We start from the raw sequence: 23,679 nt of genomic DNA, 5'->3' as shown, positions 1-23,679 counted from the left end.
GATTTGGGTATTTTTGTCATCTGGGCTTAGATTACTGCTTATGTAAAATGAGAGTGGACTAGAACTTTATTTTACTTTTTTAGCACTAAGAAACTATGATTTAAAAATATATCTATATATAAATCTACGTCTGTATCTATCTATATATAACATGTATGTGTGCATGTTTAGTCACTCAATCGTGTCTGACTCTGTGTGACTCCATGGACTGTAGCCTGCCAGGCTCCTCTGTCCATGGATTTTCCAGGCAAGAATACAGGAGTGGGTTGCCATTCCCTTATCCAGGGGATCTTCCCATTGCAGGGATTGAACCTGGGTCTCCCACATTGCAGGTGGATTCTCTACCTTCTGAGTCACCAGGGAAGCTCCATATAATATGTGTGTGTTTAAATATACATATATGTGTGTATATATATGCTGTATATATGTATGTATAAGTATATGCTGTATATATGTGTGAGTGTGTGTATGTATATATATAATATATATATATGTATGTGTGTGCACATAATGTGTGTATATATATATGCAGGGTAAGATTGAATGCAAAAGGAGAGGGGGCAGCATAGGATGAGATGGTTAGATAGCATCACTGACTCAATGGACATGAATTTGAGCAAATTCCAGGAGATAGTGGAGGACAGAGGAGGCTGGTGTATGGAGTCTCAAAGAGTCAGACAGGACTTAGCAACTGAATGACAACAGATACATATATATATATATATATATATATATATATATATATATATCCACACACACACACACACATATATATATATGTACCCCATTATGTCTTTATACAGCTTAGAGTCAAATATTTTGCTGTATGTTAATTGTCAAAAGTAAGACATTTATTTAATTGTAGAATCTTTATTTTCAAACTTTTGAATCTTACAGTTTATTATCATTAGGATCCAAATCTGAGAAAAATTTAATTGTTCTGACATAGAGATATATTTTTATTTTTCAATTTTTTCTCAAGGTCACAGGATAGATGTTACTTATTTAAGATCACTTGGTTCAAAATTTAATTGGAGAGGTCAAAACTTTATTTTCTCATTTGATTAATGAAAAGAATGTGTTAATACATGAACTAACCCTGTGGCAACCAGATACATTTTTAAGTTTTGATCAAGCAGCCATTAGTAAAGTCTCAGACTTGTTAAAAAACTAATTTATTTTTATCCATTGACTCAGGGAAGAGGAAACCAATAATGCTAGGCCCAATGTCCCAGGAGGTTTAAGAGTTGATTTCAGAACCCTTCAAAGATTATTTAATACTGTTGTTTATCATATAGCTTATTTTAATGCCACTTTAGCTGCAGAATTATTCAGATGAAACATCAGTCCTGAAAGAAAGGATACATGGTCATTTATGATAAACTCATAGATTTTAAAATCATGTAAAGAAATTAAATAAATGATTCAGTATTTTACTTTTTTTTTTCTCTTTCCCAATAGTTGATGTTCAGTTGCTAAGTCACGTCCAACTCTTTGCAACCCCATGAACTGCAGCATGCCAAGCTTCCCTAACCTTTACCATCTCCTGAAGCTTGCTCAAACTCATGTCCACTGGCTTGATGATGCCATTCAACTATCTTATTTTCTGTCACCCACTTCTCCTCCTGCAGTCAATCTTTCTCAGCATCACTGTCTTTTCCAGTGAATCATCTCTTCATACCAGATGGCCAAAGTATTGGAGCTTCAGCTTCATCATCAGTCCTTCCAAAGAATATTCAGAACTGATTTCCTTTTGGGTTGACTGGTTGGATCTCCTTGCAGTCCAAGGGACTCTCAAGAGTCTTCTCCAACACCACAGTTCAAAAGCATCGATTCTTCAGTGCTCAGCTTTCTGTATAGTCCAACTCTCACATCCATACATGAAAAACCATAGCTTTGACTAGATGGACATTTGTTGGCAAAATAATGTCTCTGCTTTTTAATATGCTGTCTAGGTTGGTCATAGCTTTTCTTCCTAGGAGAAAGTGTCTTTTAATTTTTTGGCTGCAGTCACTGTCTACAGTGATTTTGGAACCCAAGAAAATAAAATTTTTCACTGTCTCCACTGAGTGATGGGACTGGATGCCATGATCTTTGTTTTTTGAATGTTGGGTTATGTTGGGTTTTAAGCCAGCTTTTTCACGGTCATCTTTCACTTACATTAGAAGGCTCTTTAATATTTCTTTGCTTCCTGCCATAAGGACGATATCATCTGCATATTTCAGGTTTTTTATATTTTTCCCAGCAGTCTTTATTCTAGCTATGCTTCATCCCAGCATCTCGCATGATGTACTCTGCACACAAGTTAAATAAATGGAGTGACAATATACAGCCTTGCCATACTCCTTTCCTAATTTTGAACCAGTCCATTATTCTATGTCTGGTTCTGACTGTTGCTTCTTGACCCTCAAACAGGTTTCACAGGAGGCAGGTAAGGTAGTCTAGTATTCCCAACTCTTTAAGAATTTTCCACAGTTTGTTGTGATCCACACAATCACAGGCTTTAGTGTAATCAATGAAGCAGAAGTAGATTTTTTGCGGGGAGGGATAATCCCCTTGTTTTTCCTAGGATCCAGTGGATGTTGGCAATTTGACCTCCAGTTCCTCTGCCTTTTCTAAATCTAGTTTGTACATTTGGAAGTTCTCAGTTCATGTACTGTTGAAGCCTAGCTTGAAGGATTTTGAACATTACCTTGCTAGCATGTGAAATGAGTGCAATTATCTGGTAATTTGAATATTCTTTGGCATTGCCCTTCTTTGAGATTGGAATGAAAACTGACCTGTTCTTGGCCTGTGGCCATTGTTGAGTTTTTCATATTTGTTGGCGTATTGATTGCAGCCCTTTAACAGCGTCATCTTCTATGGTTTGAAATATCACAGCTGGAATTCAATCACCTCCACTAGTTTTGTTGTGCTTCTTAAGGCCTGCTTGACTTCACACTCCAGGACTTCTGGCTCTAGGTTAGTGACCGCACCCTCATGGTTATCCAGATCATTAATTAGGACCTTTTTTTATAGTTCTGTGTATTCTTGCTACGTCTTCTTAATCTCTTCTGCTTTTGTTAGACACTTGCTGTTTCTGTCCTTTATTGTACCCATCTTTGTGTGAAATTTTCCCTTGGTATCTCTAATTTTCTTGAAGAGATCTCTATTCTTTCCCACTCTATTGTTTTCCTCTATTTTTTTGCACTGTTCACTTAAGAAGGTTTCTTATCTCTCCTTGCTATTTTTTGGAACTTTGCATTCAGTTGGGTATATCTTTCCTTTTATCCTTTGCCTTTCACTTCTCTTCTTTTTCAGCTATTTGTAAGGCCTCCTCAGATAACAGTTTTGCCTTCTTGCATTTTTTTTTCCCCTTTGGGAGACAGTTTAAAAAAAAAAAAGTAAAACCTATATTCAAGATGAGCATTCTTTGTAAGATTATTTAAAGACAAATGGTGTGAGACAATACAACATATGCAATATAAAAACTGAACATTAGTCATATTTGCAAGAATTGGAAGACATAGAATGTAGTTCTGAAAAGTTAAAAATACTGTTTCCCCCACCAGCTTTAGTTTAAATGACATATTCTGCTGACTCTTATTCCCGAAACAAAAATTTAAATAGTGTATCAATTTATCAACCTAGTTTGAAGTTCTCTAATTCCATTAAACTCTCTCCTAGGAGAAGAGTCTTAAATTGTATTCATGTGGGTGGGTTAATGCATTCTCTGACCTTTTCATGTAACTTCCGTGTGATGGTTAATTTTATGTGTCAACTTGACTGGACTAAATGATACTCACATAGCTTGTAAAACATTATATCTGAGTGTGACTGAGGTAAGAGGAGATCCTTATTGACAGATAGGGAATTTGAACCAGAAGCCTATATAAAACCTTGTTATTATCTCCAGCCCAAACTCGGTTTAAATTCTTTATAATTATGTATGCAAAACCTAAATTTCTTTTTCCTGTCCACTCCTCTCTTATGTATTGTTTCTTTGGCTAATAATTGTGAAAGCTGCTTGCTTTGGCTGCTTTTTAGGTCCCATTTCTGTGAGATACAGCATGCACAAATTAAATTTTATTTACACCTGTTAATTTGTCTCAATTTTATTATTAGTCTAGCCAAAAGGACTCAACCACTGTATGGTGAATTATTAATTCTAGCCAACCATTTATTAATATGTATATTTTATATGTATGCACATTCTAATTACCACTTTTTTAAACATGAGTTTATGTGTTAATAATTTTAAATATGCAAATTTTCCTGTTCTTTCTTGACAGTACTTTTTTTCAAAACTCGACTATTATTTCCCCTAAGGTCTTTACATTAGTCTTTGATAGTGAAAGGTACTTTGTAGCAAGGTATTAGAGAAAAATATGGGCTTTAAAATTAGACAGACAAAGACTTGAATCCTGGCTCTCTCTCTCTCTTTTTTTTTTTTTTTTGTATTAGACAATGACTTAATGGTCCAAACTCTCTGAGCCTGACTTTTTATCTGTAACAGGAAAATGGTGAAACTCATAGACCTGATGTGGTTATTAAATGATATGATAAATTCAGAAAAATAAAGTGTATTACCTTGACGATGATAAGCACATAAGTTATTAGCTCTCCTAATTTTCCTCCTCTTTAGTGGAAATTTATTGTATTTTGATTTAGACAAAAAGAGTATTCAGTCACATATCACAACTATTGATATTTTCTTCAATCTGTCTATTTTCACTATGCCTTTACTTTTTTTTTTTAACCATTGCTTTCATTGTGATTGAATTAGTGATGTGTAGAACAGCAAAACTCTCTACCTTTACACCTTACTCGTCTAAAGCTCTGTTCCCTACATCATCTATCCACTAGATACCATCAATCATTAAACTTTGCTTAACATTGTTTTTTATCATTTTATTCTTTGATCAATGATCCTCAATGGCTCCCTGGGTGCTAATGCTGCCATGCCTAATTATACTACTGCTGACACTTTTGACTTTGTGGTACCTGGTCAATGTTATTTCCAGTATATCCACAACATATAGCATTATCTTGCTTTGTCAAATGTTTTTTTTTTTTTTAATTCTCAGATTATTTATTCAAGAATATTTTAATAATTTTACCAGATATTAATAATATAAATTTCACATCATAGTCTAGTGGATTCATGTTGATGTATGGCAAAACCAATACAATATTGTAAAGTAATTAGCCTCTAATTAAAATAAATAAATTTAAATTAAAGAAAAAAACAAACTTTAATGTCAGACCATAAAGGCTTCATGACAAATTCAAGTGGAAGATACTGAAAATTTTGCAGATTTTGCTATATAACTAATTTTACTTTCTTTTTATTCTCCTCTTTCTGTGCTAATCTCAATCTGAGCTCTCTATATTTTTTTCTTTTTAATTTATTTTTTTATTGAAGGATACTTGCTTTACAGAATTTTGCTGTTTTTTTTATCAAACCTCAACATGAATCAGCCATAGGTATACATATATCCCCTCCTTTTTTAACCTCCCTCTCATCCCACCCCTCTAGATTGATACAGAGCCCCTGTTTGAGTTTCCTGAGGCATACAGCAAATTCCCATTGGCTATCTAGTTTACATATGGTAATGTAAATTTCCATGTTACTCTTTCCATACATCTCACCTTCTCCTCCCCTCTCACCGTGTGCATAAGTCTATTCTGTATGTCTGTTTCTCCATTGTTGCCCTGCAAATAAGTTCTTTAGTACCATTTTTCTAGATTCCGTATATATGTATTAGAATATGATATTTATCTTTCACTTTCTGACTCCCTTCACTGTGTATAATAGGTTCTAGGTTCATCCACCTCATCAGAACTGACTCAAATGCATTCCCTTTTTATGGCTGAGTAATATTCCATTGTGTATATATACCACCACTTCTTTATCCATTCATCTGTTAATGGACATCTAGGTTGCTTCCATGTTCTAGCTACTGTAAATAGTGCTGCAATGAATAATGAGATACATGTGTCTTTTTCAACTTTGGTTTCCTCAGAGTATATGCCTAGGAGTGGGATTGCTGGGTCATATGGTGATTTTATTCCTAGTTTTTAAAGGAATCTCCATACTATCTTCCATTGTGGCTGTATCAATTTACATTCCCATCAACAGTGCAAGAGCATTCCCTTTTCTCCACACCATCTCCAGCATTTATTGTTTATAGACTTTTTGATGAGGGCCATTCTGACCAGTGTGGGGTGATATCTCATTGTAGTTTTGATTTGCATTTCTCTAATAATGAGCAATGTTGAGCATCTTTTCATGTGTTTGTTAGCCATCTGAATTTCTTCCTTGGAGAAATGTCTGTTTAGGTCTTTTCCCCACTTTTTGATTTGGTTTGTTTTTCTGGCCTTGAGTTGTATGAGCTGCGTATATGCTTTGAAAATTAATCCTTTGTCAGTTGCTTCAGTTGCTATTTTTTTTTCTCCCATTCTAAGAGTTGTCTTTTCACCTTGCTTATAGATTCCTTTGCTGTGCAAAAGCTTTTCAGTCTAATCAGGTCCCACTTGTTTACTTTTGTTTTTATTTCCATTACTCTAGCAGGTGGTTTGTAGAGGATCTTGCTTTGATTTATGTCGTTGAGTGTTCTCCCTGTTTTACTCTAAGAGTTTTATAGTTTTTGGTCTTACATTTAGGTGTTTAATCCATTTTGAGTTTATCTTTGTGTATGGTGTTAGGAAGTGTTCTAATTTCATTCTTTTACATGTAGCTGCCCAGTTTTCCCAGGAACACTTATTGAAGAGGCTGTCGTTGCCCATTGTATATTCTTGCATTCTTTGTCAAAAATAAGGTACCCATAGGTACATGGGTTATTGCTGGACTTTCTATCTTGTTCCACTGGTCTATATTTCTGTTTTTGTGCCAGTACCATGTCTTGATGACTGTAGCTTTGTAATATAATCTGAAGTCAGGAAGGTTGATTCCTCCAGCTCCATTCTTCTTTTTCAAGACTGCTTTGACTATTAGGGGTCTTTTGTGTTTCCATATGTACTGTGAAATTTTTTGTTCTAGTTCTGTGAAAAAACTCCATTGGTAATTTGATAGGCATCACATTGAATCTGTAGGTAGTATAGTCATTTTCACAATATCGAGTCTTCCTACCCAGAAACATTGAATATTTCTGCATCTGTCTATGTGTCTTTGATTTCTTTCATTAGTGTCTTATAATTTTCTGTGTTCTTTTGTCTCCTTAGGTGAGTTTATTCCTAGATATATAATTCTTTTCTTTTATTGATTCCTTAATTTTTCTTTCTGATTTTTCATTGTTAGTGTGTAGAAATGCAAGTGATTTATTTGTACTGATTTTGTATCCTGCAACTTTGCTAAATTCACTGATTAGCTCTAGTAATTTTCTGACACTGTCTTTGGGGTTTTCTTTGTACAATATCATGAAATCTACTAACAGTGAGAGCTGTACCTCTTCTTTTCCAATATGAATTTCTTTTATTTCTTTTTCTTCTCTGATTGCCATACCTAGGACTTCAGAACTATGTTGAATAATAGTGGTAAAAGTGGACACCCTTGTTTTATTCCCGAGCTTAGGGGGAATGCTTTCAGTTTTTCACCATTGAAAATAATGTTTTCTGTAAGCTTATCATATATGGCCTTTACTATGTTGAGGTAGGTTCCGTCTATGCCATTTTTTGAAGAGTTTTAATCATAAATGAGTGCTGAATTTTGTCAGAGGCTTTTTCTGCATCTAATGAGATGATCATATGATTTTTATCTTTCAATTTGTTAATATGTTATATCACATTAATTTGCATATATTGAAGAATCCTTGCATTCCTAGAATAAACCCAACTTGATCATGGTGTATGAGCTTTTTGATGTGTTGCTGAATTCTGTTTGCAAAAATTTGTTGAGGATTTTTGCATCTATGTTCATCAGTGATATTGGCCTGTAGTCTTCTTTTTTTGTGTTGTGTTTGCCTGGTTTTGGTATCAGGGTGATGGTGGCCTCAGAGAATGAGCTTGGAAGTGGTCCCTCCTCTGCAATTTTTTGAAAGAGTTTTAGAAGGATAGTCATTAGCTCTTCTTTAAATGTTTGATATAATTCTCCTGTGAAGCCATCTGGTCCTAGGCTTTTGTTTTTTGGGAGATTTTTGATCACAGCTTCAATTTCAGTGCTTGTAATTGGGTTGTTCATAATTTCTGTTTCTTCCTGGTTCAGTCTTGAAAGATTGAACTTTTTAAAGAATCTATCCATTTCTTCTAGGTTATCCATTTTATTGCCATATAGTTGTTCATAATAGTGTCTTATAATCCTTTGTATTTCTGCATTGTCTGTTGTAACCTCTCCTTTTCATTTCTAATTTTGTTGATTTGATTCTTGTCTTTGTTTCTCAATGAGTCTGTCTAAAGGCTTGTCAATTTTGTTTATCTTCTCAAAGAACCAGCTTTTAGGTTTATTAATCTTTACTATCATTTCTTTCATTTATTTCTGCTAAGATATTTATGATTTCTTTCCTTCTACTAATTTTTGGGGTTTTTTGTTCTTCTTTTTGCAGTTGTTTTAGGTGTAAAGTTAGGTTGTCTATTCAGTGTTTTTCTTGTTTCTTGAGGTAGGATTATATTGCTAAAAACTTCCCTCTTAGAATTGCTTTTGCTGCATCACATAGGTTTTGAGTTGTTGTATTTTCATTGTCATTTTTTTTCTAGTAATTTTTGATTTCCCTTTTAGTTTCTTCAGTGACCTGTTGGTTATTTAGAAACATGTTGTTTAATCCCCATGTGTTTGTGTTTCTTACAGTTTTCTTTTTCTTGTAATTGATATCTAGTCTCATAGCACTGTGGTCAGAGAAGATGCTTGATATGATTTCAATTTTCTTAAATTTACTGAGGTTCAATTTGTGATCCAAGATGTAGTCTATCCTGTAGAATGTTCCATGTGCGCTTGAGAAGGTGTATTCTTCTGCATTTTGATTCAATGTCCTGAAGATATCAATGAGATCCATCTCATTTAATGTATAATTTAAGACTTATGTTTCCTTATTTTTTGTTTTGATGATCTGTCCATTGGTGTGAGTGGGTTGTTAAAGTCTCCTACTACTATTATGTTACTGTCAATTTCTCCTTTTATGTCTGTTAGTGTTTGTCTTATATATTGAGGTGCTCCTATGCTGAGTGCATAGACATTTACAATTGTTATGTCTTCCTCTTGGATTGATCCCTTGATTATTATGTACTATCCTTCCTTATCTCTTGTAATATTCTTTAAGGTCTATTTTGTCTGATACGAGGATTGCTACCCCAGCTTTCATTTGCTTCCCATTTGCTTGGAATATATTTTTCTATCCTCTCACTTTCAGTCTATATGTGTCTTTAGGTCTGAAGTGGGTTTCTTGGAGACAGCATATATATTGGTCTTGTTTTTGTATCCATTCAGCCAGTCTGTGTCTTTGGTTGGATCATTCAATCCACTTATATTTAAAGTATTTACTGATATATATGTTCCTATTGCCATGTTTAATTGTTTGGGGTTGATTTTGTAGATCTGTTTTCTTCTCTTGTATTTCTTGACTATATAAATCTCTTTAACATTTGTTGTAAAGCTGGTTTGGTGTTGTAAAGCTGAATTGTCTTAACTTTTGCCTGTCTGAAAAGCTTTTTATTTCTCCATCAATTTTGAATGAGATTCTTGATGAGTACAATTATCTTGCTTGTACATTTTTTTCTTTCAGTACTTTAAATATATCCTGTCAATATAGGCCTGTAGAATTTCTGCTGAAAGAAAATTTCAACTATAATCTCTTCAAAAATTTTCTCAAACCCTTTCTTTTTCTCTTCTTCTTCTGGGACCCCTGTGATTCAAATGTTGGTGCGTTTGCTATTGTCCCAGAGGTCTCTGAGACTATCCTCAGTTCTTTTCATTCTTTGGCTATGGTCCTACTCTGTAGTTCAGTGCATCAGTCACTTCGAAGGGCACCCTGGGTGGGTCCTGCTCTGTAGCTCAGTGTGTCGGGTGTTTGATGGGCCAGCCCCTCTGTCATTCAGCTGCAGATGCTGGCATGTCAGGTGAGAGAGGATAGTATGGTGATGACTCCACCCCCTACATGTGACTCAGCAGTATAACCTTGCTTCCATGGCTGTCTGGCTTTCCTCCACAGGCATTTCCCCCCACAATCTTCTCCATCACATCCCCTCTATCCATCTCTCCACAGTCAACAGCAGCCCTCACCCTGGGATTGCTTCACAATCCGTAAACTCCAGCTCCCAAGCCATTCTGCCTTCTAGGGAACCTGAGTCCCTGCCTGGGATATGTATGGCTGCCTCAAGGACTGTCTGATTTTCATTCCATTTAGGCTGTCACAAGTCAGCTGTTTCACTCTCAGCCTTAAATGTTTCTCCTCTGACTCAGACAGTTGCTCCTATGTGGGGATTGGACGCCTGCTTCAGTTCCCCCACCACTGAGGGCAGGTCCAGTCCTACTAACACTCCTGTTTATCCCCCTGGTTCCTTCATCCTACCACGTTTTGTTTGGTTCTGTATATTATGTTCCACTTGTCAGGTACTCCTGTCTACTCTCAGCTGGTATTCTGCATGCACTTCTGTGTCTGAAGGTGTATTCCTGATGTATTATGGAGAGAGATGTATTCCATGTCCACCTACTCCTCTGCCATCTTGTTCTGCTGCTGCTACTGCTAAGTCACTTCAGTCGTGTCCAACTCTGTGCAACCCCGTAGACGGCAGCCCACCAGGCTCCCCCATCCCTGGGATTCTCCAGACAAGAACACTGGAGTAGGTTGCCATTTCCTTCTCCAATGCATGAAAGTGAAAAGTCAAAGTGAAGTTGCTGAGCCTTGTCCGACTCTTAGCGACCCCATGGACTGCGGCCCACCAGGGTCCTCCGTCCATGGGATTTTCCAGGCAAGAGTGCTGGAGTGGGCTGCCATTGCCTTCTCCAAAAAATTGAGCTAGGGCATACCAAAATGCATCCAGGAATACTGGAGTGGGGTGCCATTATCTTCTTCAACTCTGTCTCCTACAAATGATCAGACATACCCTGGCTTTTGTCTTCATCCAAGCAGTAACCTCAGATATGCAGATGATACCACTGTTATGGCAGAAAGTGAAGAACTAAAGAGGCTCTTGATGAAAGTGAAAGAGGAGAGTGAAAAAGTTGGCTTAAAGCTCAACATTCAGAAAACTAAGATCATGGCATCCGATCCCATCACTTCATGTCAAATAGATGGGGAAACAGTGGAAACAGTGGCTGACTTTATTTTTCTGGGCTCCAAAATCACTGCAATGGTGATTGCAGCCATGAAATTAAAAGACACTTACTCCTTGGAAGGAAAGTTATGACCAACCTAGACAGTGTATTAAAAGGGAGCGACATTACTTTGTCAACAAAGGTCTGTCTAGTCAAGGTTGTTTTTTCCCGTGGTCATGTATGGATGTGAGAGTTGGACTGTAAAGAAAGCTGAGTGCTGAAAAATTGATGCTTTTGAACTGTGGTGTTGGAGAAGACTCTTGAGAGTCCCTTGGGCTGCAAGGAGATCCAATCAGTCCATCCTAAAGAAGATCAGTCCTGGGTGTTCATTGGAGGGACTGATGTTGAAGCTTAAACTCCAATACTTTGGCCACCTGATGCAAAGAACTGACTCATTGGAAAAGACCCTGATGCTGGGAAAGATTGAGGGCAGGAGGAGAAGGGGATGACAGAAGATGAGATGGTTGGATGGCATCACTAACTCAATGGACATGGGTTTGGGTGGACTCGGGGAGTTAGTGATGAACAGGGAGGCCTGGCGTGCTGTGGTTCATGTATTCGCAAAGAGTCTGACACAACTGAGTGACTGAACTGAACTGAACTGAAACCTTTGTTAATTAGTACTCTACTTTTTGTCTTTTACTTCAATCAGAACCAACTAACCAAAATGCTAGGCCTTTTCTGAATTATGACAGTTTGCAGTTTATACTATAGAAATTATACTATAACAATGGTATATAACCATTTCAGTCATCTAATTACTTTTCATCTTTTATTATATTTAGTTTATCCAATAATCTCTGTTGAGTCTGGCTGCATAGAGAATAACTGGGATGCTTTCTCAGGCCTTGACTAGTAAACATGCTCAGAACAGTTAAAATACTTTCTCAAGAACTTGCTCTGAGAATTCACTCTTATTACTCAGTCTCTTAAGATTTATCTTATCTCAGCAATAGCTTCAATTTTTTTTCTTGGCAGACTCCTGAGTAGACAGTCATATTGGTCCTGGGTTTATATGTAGCATCTAATCATTCTATAAAACAAATAAAACCTACAATCATAGTTACAAAATAGATCTCTATAATTTTGTATTTACTTCTTATATCTGCCTACTCTGGTAACTAGGAACCCTCTTGAGCATGCTAATGTTCCCATCCATTCGTATAAGAAATAACATTGGTCACGTACTATGTGTCAAATTATTGGTTCTTATCAATAAATAAAATGAAGGTTACTGATTTCATGTAGTTTTCACAGTAGTGAGTAGCTGGGCAAGGTGAAGAAGACAGACAACAATATGACTGAGCTCACCACTCACCTTGGCAAAGATCTGAGTTCTCATCTATACAATGGCTTGTTTGCCTAGCCAGAGATGGAGTAAAAATCGATATTGGCATATCAGGCAGTACTTGTGTCTCTCATGCATTCCAAAGATCTTCACTCACATATTGTCCTGCCCAGTAGACTTTCATGGACGTGGTAGCACTAGCTATTTCATATAGATGAGGAAACTGTTAATCAGGGAGGTTAAGGAATGTGTCCTTCATTATTGCCAAATTTATTGGCACTGAAACATAAATTGTCTAACTTTAAATCCCCTCCTTTCCATTTAGATCTTTTACCAAAACCTCTGTTTAACTATTTACTTTTAATTACAAACTGATCTCTATATTTCTATCAATGTTACTTTCTTAAGACCAGCTTTCTAATGTTACTTTCTTAAGATGTATATCATGATGTTGTCCCTAAGAGAGCCTTATGTATATGGATGTCTATGTATGTATGTATATACCCACTCAGATATACACAATAGGTATTCACTAATACATGTGGTTAGCTATTTCTACTTAGATTTTAATGTAGGGGACTTTCTAGGTCATAGTAGCTATATTTAGGCAGAAATTTTTAAAAGGCTTATTTTGTGTTAATTTACAAGCTAAAACTTCAGTGGCAGGTGTTATTTCTCTGCAATTTCCCTTCCTTTAACCAGGGTATCTTCATCCATAAGCAGATACTCATTGGTACAGAGTAGATACTTGTGTATATAATTACCAATGCTGAATGTACCAATAGGTGCACTGACTTTTAACTTATGATCGTTGCTAAATGTGTTTGGTTTTGCTCAGCTGTATTTTCTTTAAGTTTTGATCTGGCTCCTATGAACTTGGATATAATTGCTTTGAATATTCTCTTAATTGTCCTGCACATGTGATCTATTTAAGTGAGGAATGGATCTTGTAGAGAATCTTGGGCATGTGCACACTCTATCTTACAGATACCACTTTTCCTCTATATAGTAGGAAAGAACAAAACTACAATCAAAAATAATTTTTTGCCTGCCTCATCTAATATATTACTTCAATCAGGAAAGAGAAAGTGTCTGTAAAAAGAATACATGAAAAAAAAAAGGGAATCATTCCTCTAATTTTTCAGAGTCTTCTATCCTATCTAAAGACTCCAAAGAAACAAAACTGTTTTTTTTTTTTAAACTGTTTAATACTAATCCTAATCTTACTTACAATACACTTTCATTTTTTTATTCTAATAATCATAGAAAAGATAGTTATATGATAACAAATGGAAGGATGTTCTGGGGAAGAATTGAGTTTGTGGGAGAGGAAAGAAAACTTTCCTCTATCCTTCAGAGTTCTTCTGGCAGGTGTAAAACTTAAATTGACATGAGACAGATTAACAGGAGAAAGTAAAATTTAATTATGTACTTGTGAGGGTGACCTAAGAATATAGGGCTCAAAGACAAGTTGGGCAATTGAAGCTTATATGCCATCTGAGAGAAGGAGAAATGGATAAGGATTTGGGAATTAAAAGGGAAGAAAGGAAATTTGTAGGAAGGTGAAAAAGAGCAAATGGTTGGTAAATCATTGTTTACTGGGCCATATAAAACACGGAGGATCCATCAGGCTTTACTCAGTTTCCCCCAGTCTACAGCACATAGTTCATATTATACTCTAGTTATCTGTGGTGATAGTTCTTGGAACAGACCTTTTATCTAAATTATTTTAGGCTGTTAAGAAGGTGAAAGATCTCCCTAAGCCTTTTGTTTCTTCAAATCAATCAGCCTAAAATAATCCTCAAGCCAAAGAGACACATTTTGGGATGGCAAATTTTGTCCGCCTGAAAGTGTAAGACTTTCAGCTTTAGAAAATACCCATAAGTCCAACTTTTAATTAGCAAGCATATAAAATATTTTACATAAAAGTTTATTTCTTCAAAATTGGTCATTATAAGCAGTTGTCTGCCAGAGGATAGTCAAAATCTAAAGTTGTAAGTGCATAGAACCTCTCAACTATAAATTGGCACTGTCCATGGAACTATTGCCTCTAAGGGTGTTCGATCTATGAGACTTTCAATCTATGACAGAGAAATATTTTTATTTTTTAGTTTCTGCCAACACTGGGGACATATAAATTGATGAATGATCATTGTACTATTATTGCTTTTTAAGAGAAAAATACATTCTACAGGAAATACGGATAAAGAAGGTCAACCAGATCAAAAATATAAAGTGTCTGTTTCTTTTTTATAGCTATGTCTTTAGTTGAAATCTAAATGTATATGTGTGTTTGTATATATACATATATTTATATACATAAAATTAAGATAAACATAAAATATTTTTGAAATGATTTCCATATTTAATCTTGAAAAGAAACAGAATCTGTTACCCTAAAATATGTCTCTTTAGCAAATAGATTATATCAGGCTGATTACTTTTAAGAAATGGCAAAGATAGGAAACATTTTTAAAAGCCCAGTACAAGTTACATGAAAGGGAAATCAACATGGATTTGGAACTGCTAAGAGAACTCTCAGAAATGGAGCAGGGAAGCCATTGAAGGAGCATGACTTGTACTCATTTCAGCCCCGATGGAATCTAAACTTTGACCACTTACTGTCTTAGTACAGGCATCCAGAACACCAGCACAGTGTCCAAGAAACTTAAAATCCTTCAGTTCAGTTCATTTCAGTCGCTCAGTCGTGTCTGACTCTTTGCAACCCCATGAACCACAGCACGCCAGGCCACCCTGTCCATCACCAACTCCCAGAGTCCACCCAAACTCATGTCCATTGAGTTGGTGATGCCATCTAGCCATCTCATCCTGTCATCCCCTTCTCCTACTGCCTTCAATCCTTCCAAGCATCAGGGTCTTTTCCAATGAGTCAGCTCTTTGCATCAGGTGGCCAAAGTATTGGAGTTTCAGCTTCAGCATCAGTCCTACCAATGAACACCCAGGACTGATCTCCTTTAGGATGAACTGGTTGGATCTCCTTGCAGCCCAAGGGACTCTCAAGAGTCTTCTCCAATGCCACAGTTCAAAAGCATCAATTCTTTGGCGCTCAGCTTTCTTTATAGTCCAACTCTCACATCCATACATGACCACTGGAAAAACCATAGCCTTGACTGGATGGAACTTTGTGGAAAGTAATGTCTCTGCTTTTTAATATGCTGTCTAGGTTGGCCATAACTTTCCTCCCAAGAAGTAAGCGACTTTTAATTTCATGGCTGCAATCACCATCTGCAGTGATTTTGGAGCCCAGAAAAATAAAGTCAGCCACTGTTTCCACTGTTTCCCCATCTCATTTGCCATGAAGCGATGGGACCGGATGCCATGATCTTAGTTTCCTGAATGTTGAGCTTTAAGCCAAATTTTTCATTCTCTTCTTTCACTTTCATCAAGAGTCTCTTTAGTTCTTCTTCACTTTCTGCCATAAGGGTGGTGTTATCTGCGTATCTGAGGTTATTGATGTTTCTCCTGGCTGTCTTGATCCCAGCTTGTGCTTCCTCCAGCCCGGCGTTTCTCATGAGGTACTCTGCATATAAGTTAAATTAGCAGGGTGACAACATACATCCTTGACGTACTTCTTTTCCTTTGGAACCAATCTGTTGTTCCATGTCCAGTTCTGACTGTTGCTTCCTGACCTGCATACAGGTTTCTCAGGAGGCAGGTCAGGTGGTCTGGTATTCCCATCTCTTTCAGAATTTTCTGCAGTTTATTGTGATCCACACAGTCAAAAGCTTTGGCTTAGTCAATAAAGCAGAAACAGATGTTTTTTCTGGAACTCACTTGCTTCTTCAATGATCCAGTGGATGTTGGCAATTTGATCTGTGGTTCCTCTGCCTTTTCTAGCACCAGCTTGAACATCTGGAAGTTCACAGTTCACATATTGCTGAAGCCTGTCTTGGAGAATTTTGAGCATTACTTTACTAGCGTGTGAGATGAGTGCAATTGTGCAGTAGTTTGAGCATTCTTTGGCATTCTAATTAAATGCCTTTCTTTGGGATTGGAATGAAAACTGACCTTGGCCCATTTTTTGATTGGGTCGTTTATTTTTCTGGAGTTGAGCTGTAGGAGTTGCTTGTATATTTTTGAGATTAGTTGTTTGTCAGTTGCTTCATTTGCTATTATTTTCTCCCATTCTGAAGGCTGTCTTTTCACCTTGCTAATAGTTTCCTTTGATGTACAGAGCTTTTAAGGTTAATTAGGTCCCATTTGTTTATTTTTGATTTTATTTCCAATATTCTTGGAGGTGGGTCACAGAGGATCCTGCTGTGATGTATGTCAGAGAGTGTTTTGCCTATGTTCTCCTCTAGGAGTTTTATAGTTTCTGGTCTTACGTTTAGATCTTTAATCCATTTTGAGTTTATTTTTGTGTATGGTGTTAGAAAGTGGTCTAGTTTCATTCTTTTACAAGTGGTTGACCAGTTTTCCCAGCACCACTTGTTAAAGAGATTGTCTTTAATCCATTGTATATTCTTGCCTCCTTTGTCAAAGATGGCTAACAAACACATGAAAAGATGCTCAACATCACTCATTATCAGAGAAATGCAAATCAAAACCACTATGAGGTATCATTTCACACCAGTCAGAATGGCTGCGATCCAAAAGTCTACAAATAATAAATGCTGGAGAGGGTGTGGAGAAAAGGGAACCTTCTTACACTGTTGGTGGGAATGCAAACTAGTACAGCCATTATGGAGAACAGTGTGGAGATTCCTTAAAAAACTGGAAATAGAACTGCCTTATGATCCAGCAATCCCACTGCTGGGCATACACACTGAGGAAACTAGAAGGGAAAGAGACACGTGTACCCCAATGTTCATTGCAGCACTGTTTATAATAGCCAGGACATGGAAGCAACCTAGATGTCCATCAGCAGATGAATGGATAAGAAAGCTGTGGTACATATACACAATGGAGTATTACTCAGCCATTAAAAAGAATACATTTGAATCAGTTCTAATGAGGTGGATGAAACTGGAGCCTATTATACAGAGTGAAGTAAGCCAGAAGGAAAAACATAAATACAGTATACTAACGCATATATATGGAATTTAGAAAGATGGTAACAATAACCTGGTGTACGAGACAGCAAAAGAGACACTGATGTATAGAACAGTCTTATGGACTCTGTGGGAGAGGGAGAGGGTGGGAAGATTTGGGAGAATGACATTGAAACATGTAAAATATCATGTAAGAAATGAGTTGCCAGTCCAGGTTCGATACACGATACTGGATGCTTGGGGCTAGTGCACTGGGACGACCCAGAGGGATGGTATGGGGAGGGAGGATGGAGGAGGGTTCAGGATGGGGAACACATGTATACCTGTGGCGGATTCATTTTGATATTTGGCAAAACTAATACAATTATGTAAAGTTTAAAAATAAAATAAAATAAAAAAAAAAAAAAGAAAGAAAACTGACCTTTTCCAGTCCTGTGGCCATGGCTGAGTTTTCCAAATTTGCTGGCATATTGAGCACAGCACTTTCACAGCATCATCTTTCAGGATTTGAAATAGCTTGATTGGAATTCCGTCACCTCCACTAGCTTTGTTCATAGTGATGCTTCCTAAAGCCCACTTGACTTCACATTCCAAGGTGTCTGTCTCTAGGTGAGTGATCATGCCATTGTGCTTATCTGGGTCGTGAAGATCTTTTTTGTACCGTTCTTCTGTGTATTCTTGTCAGCTCTTCTTATCTTCTGCTTCTGTTGTTGGGCTCTTATTCTACATAACTCCAGCAGGCTATCTCTTAAGAATAAATGTTTCTTTTCTGCTTCAGAGCCAGTCATAATTCTTGCAAGACAGATTTAACAACCTCGAAGCTTTGGCCTTTATAAGCCCCTGACTCTTTTTCCTGAAACACTCTTTCAGTTTTACCTAGATCTATGTTCCCTGGATTGCAATTCCTAAGACCTCAAATAAGTCTCTTTGTCCTCTCCAGCCTCCTGTTGATTTTTGTTCAACATTATGTGACATCAGAAGTGGGACTCATCTCTGTCTCTAATGCAAGCAAAGCACCTACAGGAGTCCTTTGTACTCTGTTGCTTCCTCATCAGTCTTGGATTACAAGGTAAGTGCTCTCAGTTCAGAACCTCCTATGTCGGTTGAGGTTCCAAGCCTTCATTTGATATCCTCTGTTGCCAGCTTTTTCTGGGAAGAGATTCCTTCACCTTGGTGAAGACTCAGTTATGTCATGTCTGTTTTTCAAGGCTCTGCCACTGGGCAGATGCTGTCGAGTTCTCCAGCTCATTTTGTTTCAAACATACATCTTTCCTTTTAAATGTCTATTGCATTGGACTGAAGTCACCCACAATTATCCAAAATTGCTGACCCACTCAGGGCACATTTGACATTCCTATGTCAATTAATACATCTGCTTATAGGAGGGTTATGGCTAGTGAATGAATGGAAGCTGTTGATTGAAAAGGTCCTCCTGATGATTTTTTAGAGTAGGCATAAGCGGGCAAGCAGATGCACAAAAGTTGTCTAAAGATCTCCACAAATTCCCATTCTCTTCCTAAATGTATTGACTGATATGATATTCAACAATGCATCTGGATGATGGCCTGATGAACATATACATAACTATTAAGGCCATTTTGGAAAAAAAAAATTAAGGACCTGAAAAATAAAACTGCTAGTGTATTTAATTCTATCTCTATGGCAGGATTACAGGATGACTTAAGTACAATATTCTTTAACATGGATTACTCTGAGATCCCATGAATTGACTGCTCTAGCTGAACAGATTTTTTGCACTCTTGCCCATAAATCTAAGCAGTAAACTATCAGAACCATGGATTCTCAGATCCCAATGGCTAAACTTAGGAATCTTCAAATGAAACAACTGTCCAGTCCCCTTGGTTGATAAAGCCTACTAATGGAATAATTAAAATCCAGTGAACAAAAGTATTAATAGTTGAATCATTTAAGTTGCCTTGGCCAAAGCACTGTCTTTAATTTTGCTTAGTCTAAAATCTCCTTTAGGAAAAATTTGGTTGTTGCCGTCCCCTACTACATCCAGGCTGGTCAACTTCATGAGATTTCTCTTTAAATGTACCTTGTTCACTCAGTTTGTGAGATTACTGAAGGGGAGTCTAGAGAAGAGATCTAGTCATCTGTTAATTACTTAGTCTTCGTTTCTACTTTTTTAATCTATGGAAAGGACCAACATCTTAGGCAAGGTATTGTGTGATTGAAAGATTTGAAATATGAGCTAGGGCTAGAGATGCGTAGGGCACAGTGTTGCCTTAAGTTTATGACAAGACGAAGGGAGGGCTTGTGCACAGAGCTCTTTCCTGCCAAAAGCTGCTTGCAGATACGCTTGTGGAAAGTCTTACACATTGTGGAGATTACTGTTGGTAATCACTGATCTACAAAAGTCTGCTTCCTACTTTCTAAGATAAAAGCATTTACATTTGGCTGACAGAAAGCATAATGAAAATAATATTATACCCATGTGCTTAGTGATAATTGAAATACCTCATAATTAAAAAAAAATAAAAGAAATTAGGCAATAATATCAGTGAAAAATTGATAATATAAATTTTTATTCAGAGGAGTTAATGTTATTTTTGGAATCAGGCTTTTAATCTGATTGAGCTTTTTATAACCTGTATAAAAGAATGCATGAATTACAGTGTTCTCATTACTGAGAAGGCAGAAGCATAGCAGCTTCTAAAAGATGGAATTTAGCCAACACTCAATTCTGAAGGTATGCCAAATATATGTTGCAACAGGAGGACAAATGACTGAGAATTAAAATTCATATTTTACCCAAGCCAAAACCAAAGCCAAAGAGCATCACCATAGATTGAACTTCTGAGAGCAAAAAAAAAAAAAAAAACTTTTCTGTACTCATGAAACTGATCATGGATGTTGTTCATCCTTCTGAGATTTTTTCCTGTCATCTTTTCATGTTGCTAAACTGATATTCTACTATTATTTCATGCTCACAAGAAGTAAAACACCTCAAAAATCTCTAAGCTACTGTCAGTCTAAATAAAATTAAATGACTAAAAATTCTGAAAGGTTGGAGAGAGCGAGGACGGGATGATATAGGAGAATGGCATTGAAGCATGTAATTATCACATGTGAAACGAATCACTAGTCTAAGTTTGATGCATGCTACAGGGTGCTCAGAGCTGGTGCACTGGGATGACCCAGAAGATTGGGATGCAGTGGGAGGTGGGAGGAGGGTTCAGGATGGGGAACACAGGTACACCCATGGCGGATTCATGTCAATGTATGGCAAAATCAATACAATATTGTAAAGTAAATAAATAAATAAAACTAAGATAAAAAATAAAAAATAAAAGATAAATGGAAAAAAAAAGGAATAAAAGCTGGACTCAGAGTGGACTCTGCACCTCAGTCCAATAGAGGCTGCAGGTCCCCAACCCATTGCACTAGGAAAAAAAAAAGAAATGCAATTACACTAAGTAAATATATGAAGGTTGGAATCATGATTTAATAAATATCTATTAGTTTACCCTATATTATTGCTTATATGTTAATACATTTGTTGTTACTTTTTAAAAAACTATTTAATATCTATTGCAACGAGTCAGATACGGCTAAAGAGTCGAATGCAACTGAACAACTGAACTGAACATCTATTGCATGTATTTTACTTGATTGTTTATCTTTTGATTTCTCCCCTTGAATCAAGTTCTAGATGGGTGAAAACTTACGTCTCTCTTTCCTTTTGTAGCCAGTCTTCCTTATACATAGCAGAAGCTCATGAATGGTAATTTAACAGGAATAAAAGGAGTGTATCTTTGAACCAGTATTTCACAATACGTACTTATGGTTTATAGAAGTATAAATGGATGAGCCAAATGACTGAATTAATGCCAATTAAATTGGCCAAATCTCTGGTAACAGTTAAGAATATTTTATTGGTTTCTTCTTTAAACGGCCTAATATATTAATTTGATTTTCAAGATGCGGTTTAGTATTTCCTTATTTCAAAACTTATTTGACTGCAGATGTTTATGTCTATTTTTACCAATAGAATATATTATGCAGCTTTTATAAACTCTTGAAAGACTGCTACTTTGTAAATGTTTACAGGGATCTTGCTGTAACTAGAATAAAGCAATTTAAGTTTTATTTTAATTAGTCTTAGTGTAAAATGGGGTTGTTGTAGCAAAGCTAGGTCAATAGGGTTTTTCCAATGCTGTTAATTTATAGTATCACATTTTCTGAAGTTATGTCTTCATTATTTATCTTTTATTATTAAAATCCATCAGGTTTTCAATAAAAAAGATTATCATAAACCTCAGTGTTATAAACTAGTTGATACATTTTATTATTAAAAATAGATTTTCATTTAAATGCTTATATCATTAAATGAGTGAATAAATCAGGTAGTCTTAAAATATACTTTGTTTGAGCCTATGTATAGCCTATAGAGTTACAACAGAGTGTCTTTCAGAGTCTATTTGATTTAGAATCTTGGTTTAATCAAGCCTTTAGATTATAATTCAAATAGCACACATATGAATCAGAAAGCATATTTTAAAAGTTTTATTTATGATATATTTTGTTATATACTCACATAAACAAATCAAATGAACAACATTTTATCAGTTTGATTAGTTTAGCTTAAACTAGCATCTTTGCATCTATGAGTCATGTTTTATTTGGGGCTTCTTCAGAAGTAGATTTTGATATGCAGATTAGCAAACAGTAAGTTTATTAGGGAACACCCTTGGGATCATTGCTGGTAGAAGGAAAGTGGGGACAGAATTGGACAGAGAAGTTGGGCCACAATGCCCTTTCTTTGGAGAACTCAATTTATTTTATAAAGAAGTCTAAAGCTGAGACAAGCCTTTAGAGATATCCTGAGTTGAGGCAAAGGGCCCAGAACTTGATATTCCCACATCCAGTAGCCGCTGAATGCATTCTTCCCAGCAAGGGATATGTTCTTGAACAGAACAGCTCTCTCCCTTTGAGGTGATTCTTCAAGTGGAGTCAGAACTGAAGCTTGTTCAGCTGCATTTCCAGCAGCCAAGATTAGAGCTGTGCATTTCTGAAAAGAAATATGAGAAGGAGATATTAGTATCTAACCCTGTAAACTTTTGAGTCGTTAAAATCTACTTTTTTACACAGTGAAAACAACTCCTCCAAGAATCCAGTGAGCCTGCTTTCCTGGGAGAAACTTAGAAGATACAAGGTTAGAGAGACTGCTGGCCCTTTCACTGCAGCTGGACTGGACATACAAAGGACAGTGAAGTCATGTCCCTGTACTGTATACTCAGCTCGTCTATCGCCTCTGGTGGTTTTGTGGCTTAGGTGTCACAGAGTCATGTATTAGAGACCCAAACTCCTTATCACCATGACTCTTTTTTGTTAAGCCATACTTGCTTCTCTTGTCATTTACCATAAAAAGTGAGCTACTACTACTACTACTACTAAGTCTCTTCAGTCGTGTCCGACTCTGTGCGACCCCATAGACAGCAGCCCACCAGGCTCCCCTGTCCCTGGGATTCTCCAGGCAAGAACACTGGAGTAGGTTGCCATTTCCTTCTCCAATGCATGAAAGTGAAAAGTGAAAGTGAAGTTGCTGAGCCTTGTCCGACTCTTAGCGACCCCATGGACTGCGGCCCACCAGGGTCCTCCATCCATGGGATTTTCCAGGCAAGAGTGCTGGAGTGGGGTGCCATTGCCTTCTCCAAAAAAGTGAGCTAGGGCATACCAAAATGCATCCAAATGAATCAACTGGGTGCCAATACATATTCTTCCCAGCCTACAGTGTGTAACAGTGTCCCTACCTCCTTGCCAAGAGAACAATTCCTCTTCTTACCTGCTGGATCACTGGCTTAAGAACCCTAGAGTGTTGAAGCCACAGCCATAGCTTTTGACTCAGTGGGTCTCTTTTGTTTTTCTCCTGGAAATAATATATTTCCTTTTTGGGAAATAGGACCTTGAAATCTATAGAACCCAGAGTTGCAGAAACAGAAAGAACAAAAATCCCCAAATAAGTCAGTGAGGTTAAGGGTATGTGGGGCCACTCCTGTCCACCCTGGGTTCCTATACTGCATATTCTATTTATTGGCAATACAGCACTGCATAAAATTCAAGTTGATTTAAGTTGTTCACTGAATCCTTAAGGATAGATAGCGAAGCACCCTAGCCAAGTATTGACACTA

At 36.8% G+C, this 23,679-nt stretch overlaps 1 long non-coding RNA gene across 1 annotated transcript in view; it reads left to right on the top strand.

Moving 5' to 3' along the window:
• Nucleotides 1-22,938, top strand: part of LOC147342463 (uncharacterized) — a 68,313-nt gene extending 45,375 nt beyond the window's left edge. Inside the window, exon 2 of the long non-coding RNA XR_015157347.1 lies at nt 18,465-22,938. This is a non-coding gene — a long non-coding RNA (uncharacterized LOC147342463). The remainder of the gene's footprint in view (nt 1-18,464) is intronic.
• Nucleotides 22,939-23,679: the final 741 nt, after the last annotated feature.

This window comes from Bos grunniens, chromosome 29 (assembly GCF_055505025.1).
Source record: "Bos grunniens cultivar Pamir isolate PY7600 chromosome 29, Bosgru_T2T1.0, whole genome shotgun sequence".
Taxonomy (NCBI): domain Eukaryota; kingdom Metazoa; phylum Chordata; class Mammalia; order Artiodactyla; family Bovidae; genus Bos; species Bos grunniens.
This window is presented reverse-complemented; position numbering and strand designations above follow the sequence as displayed.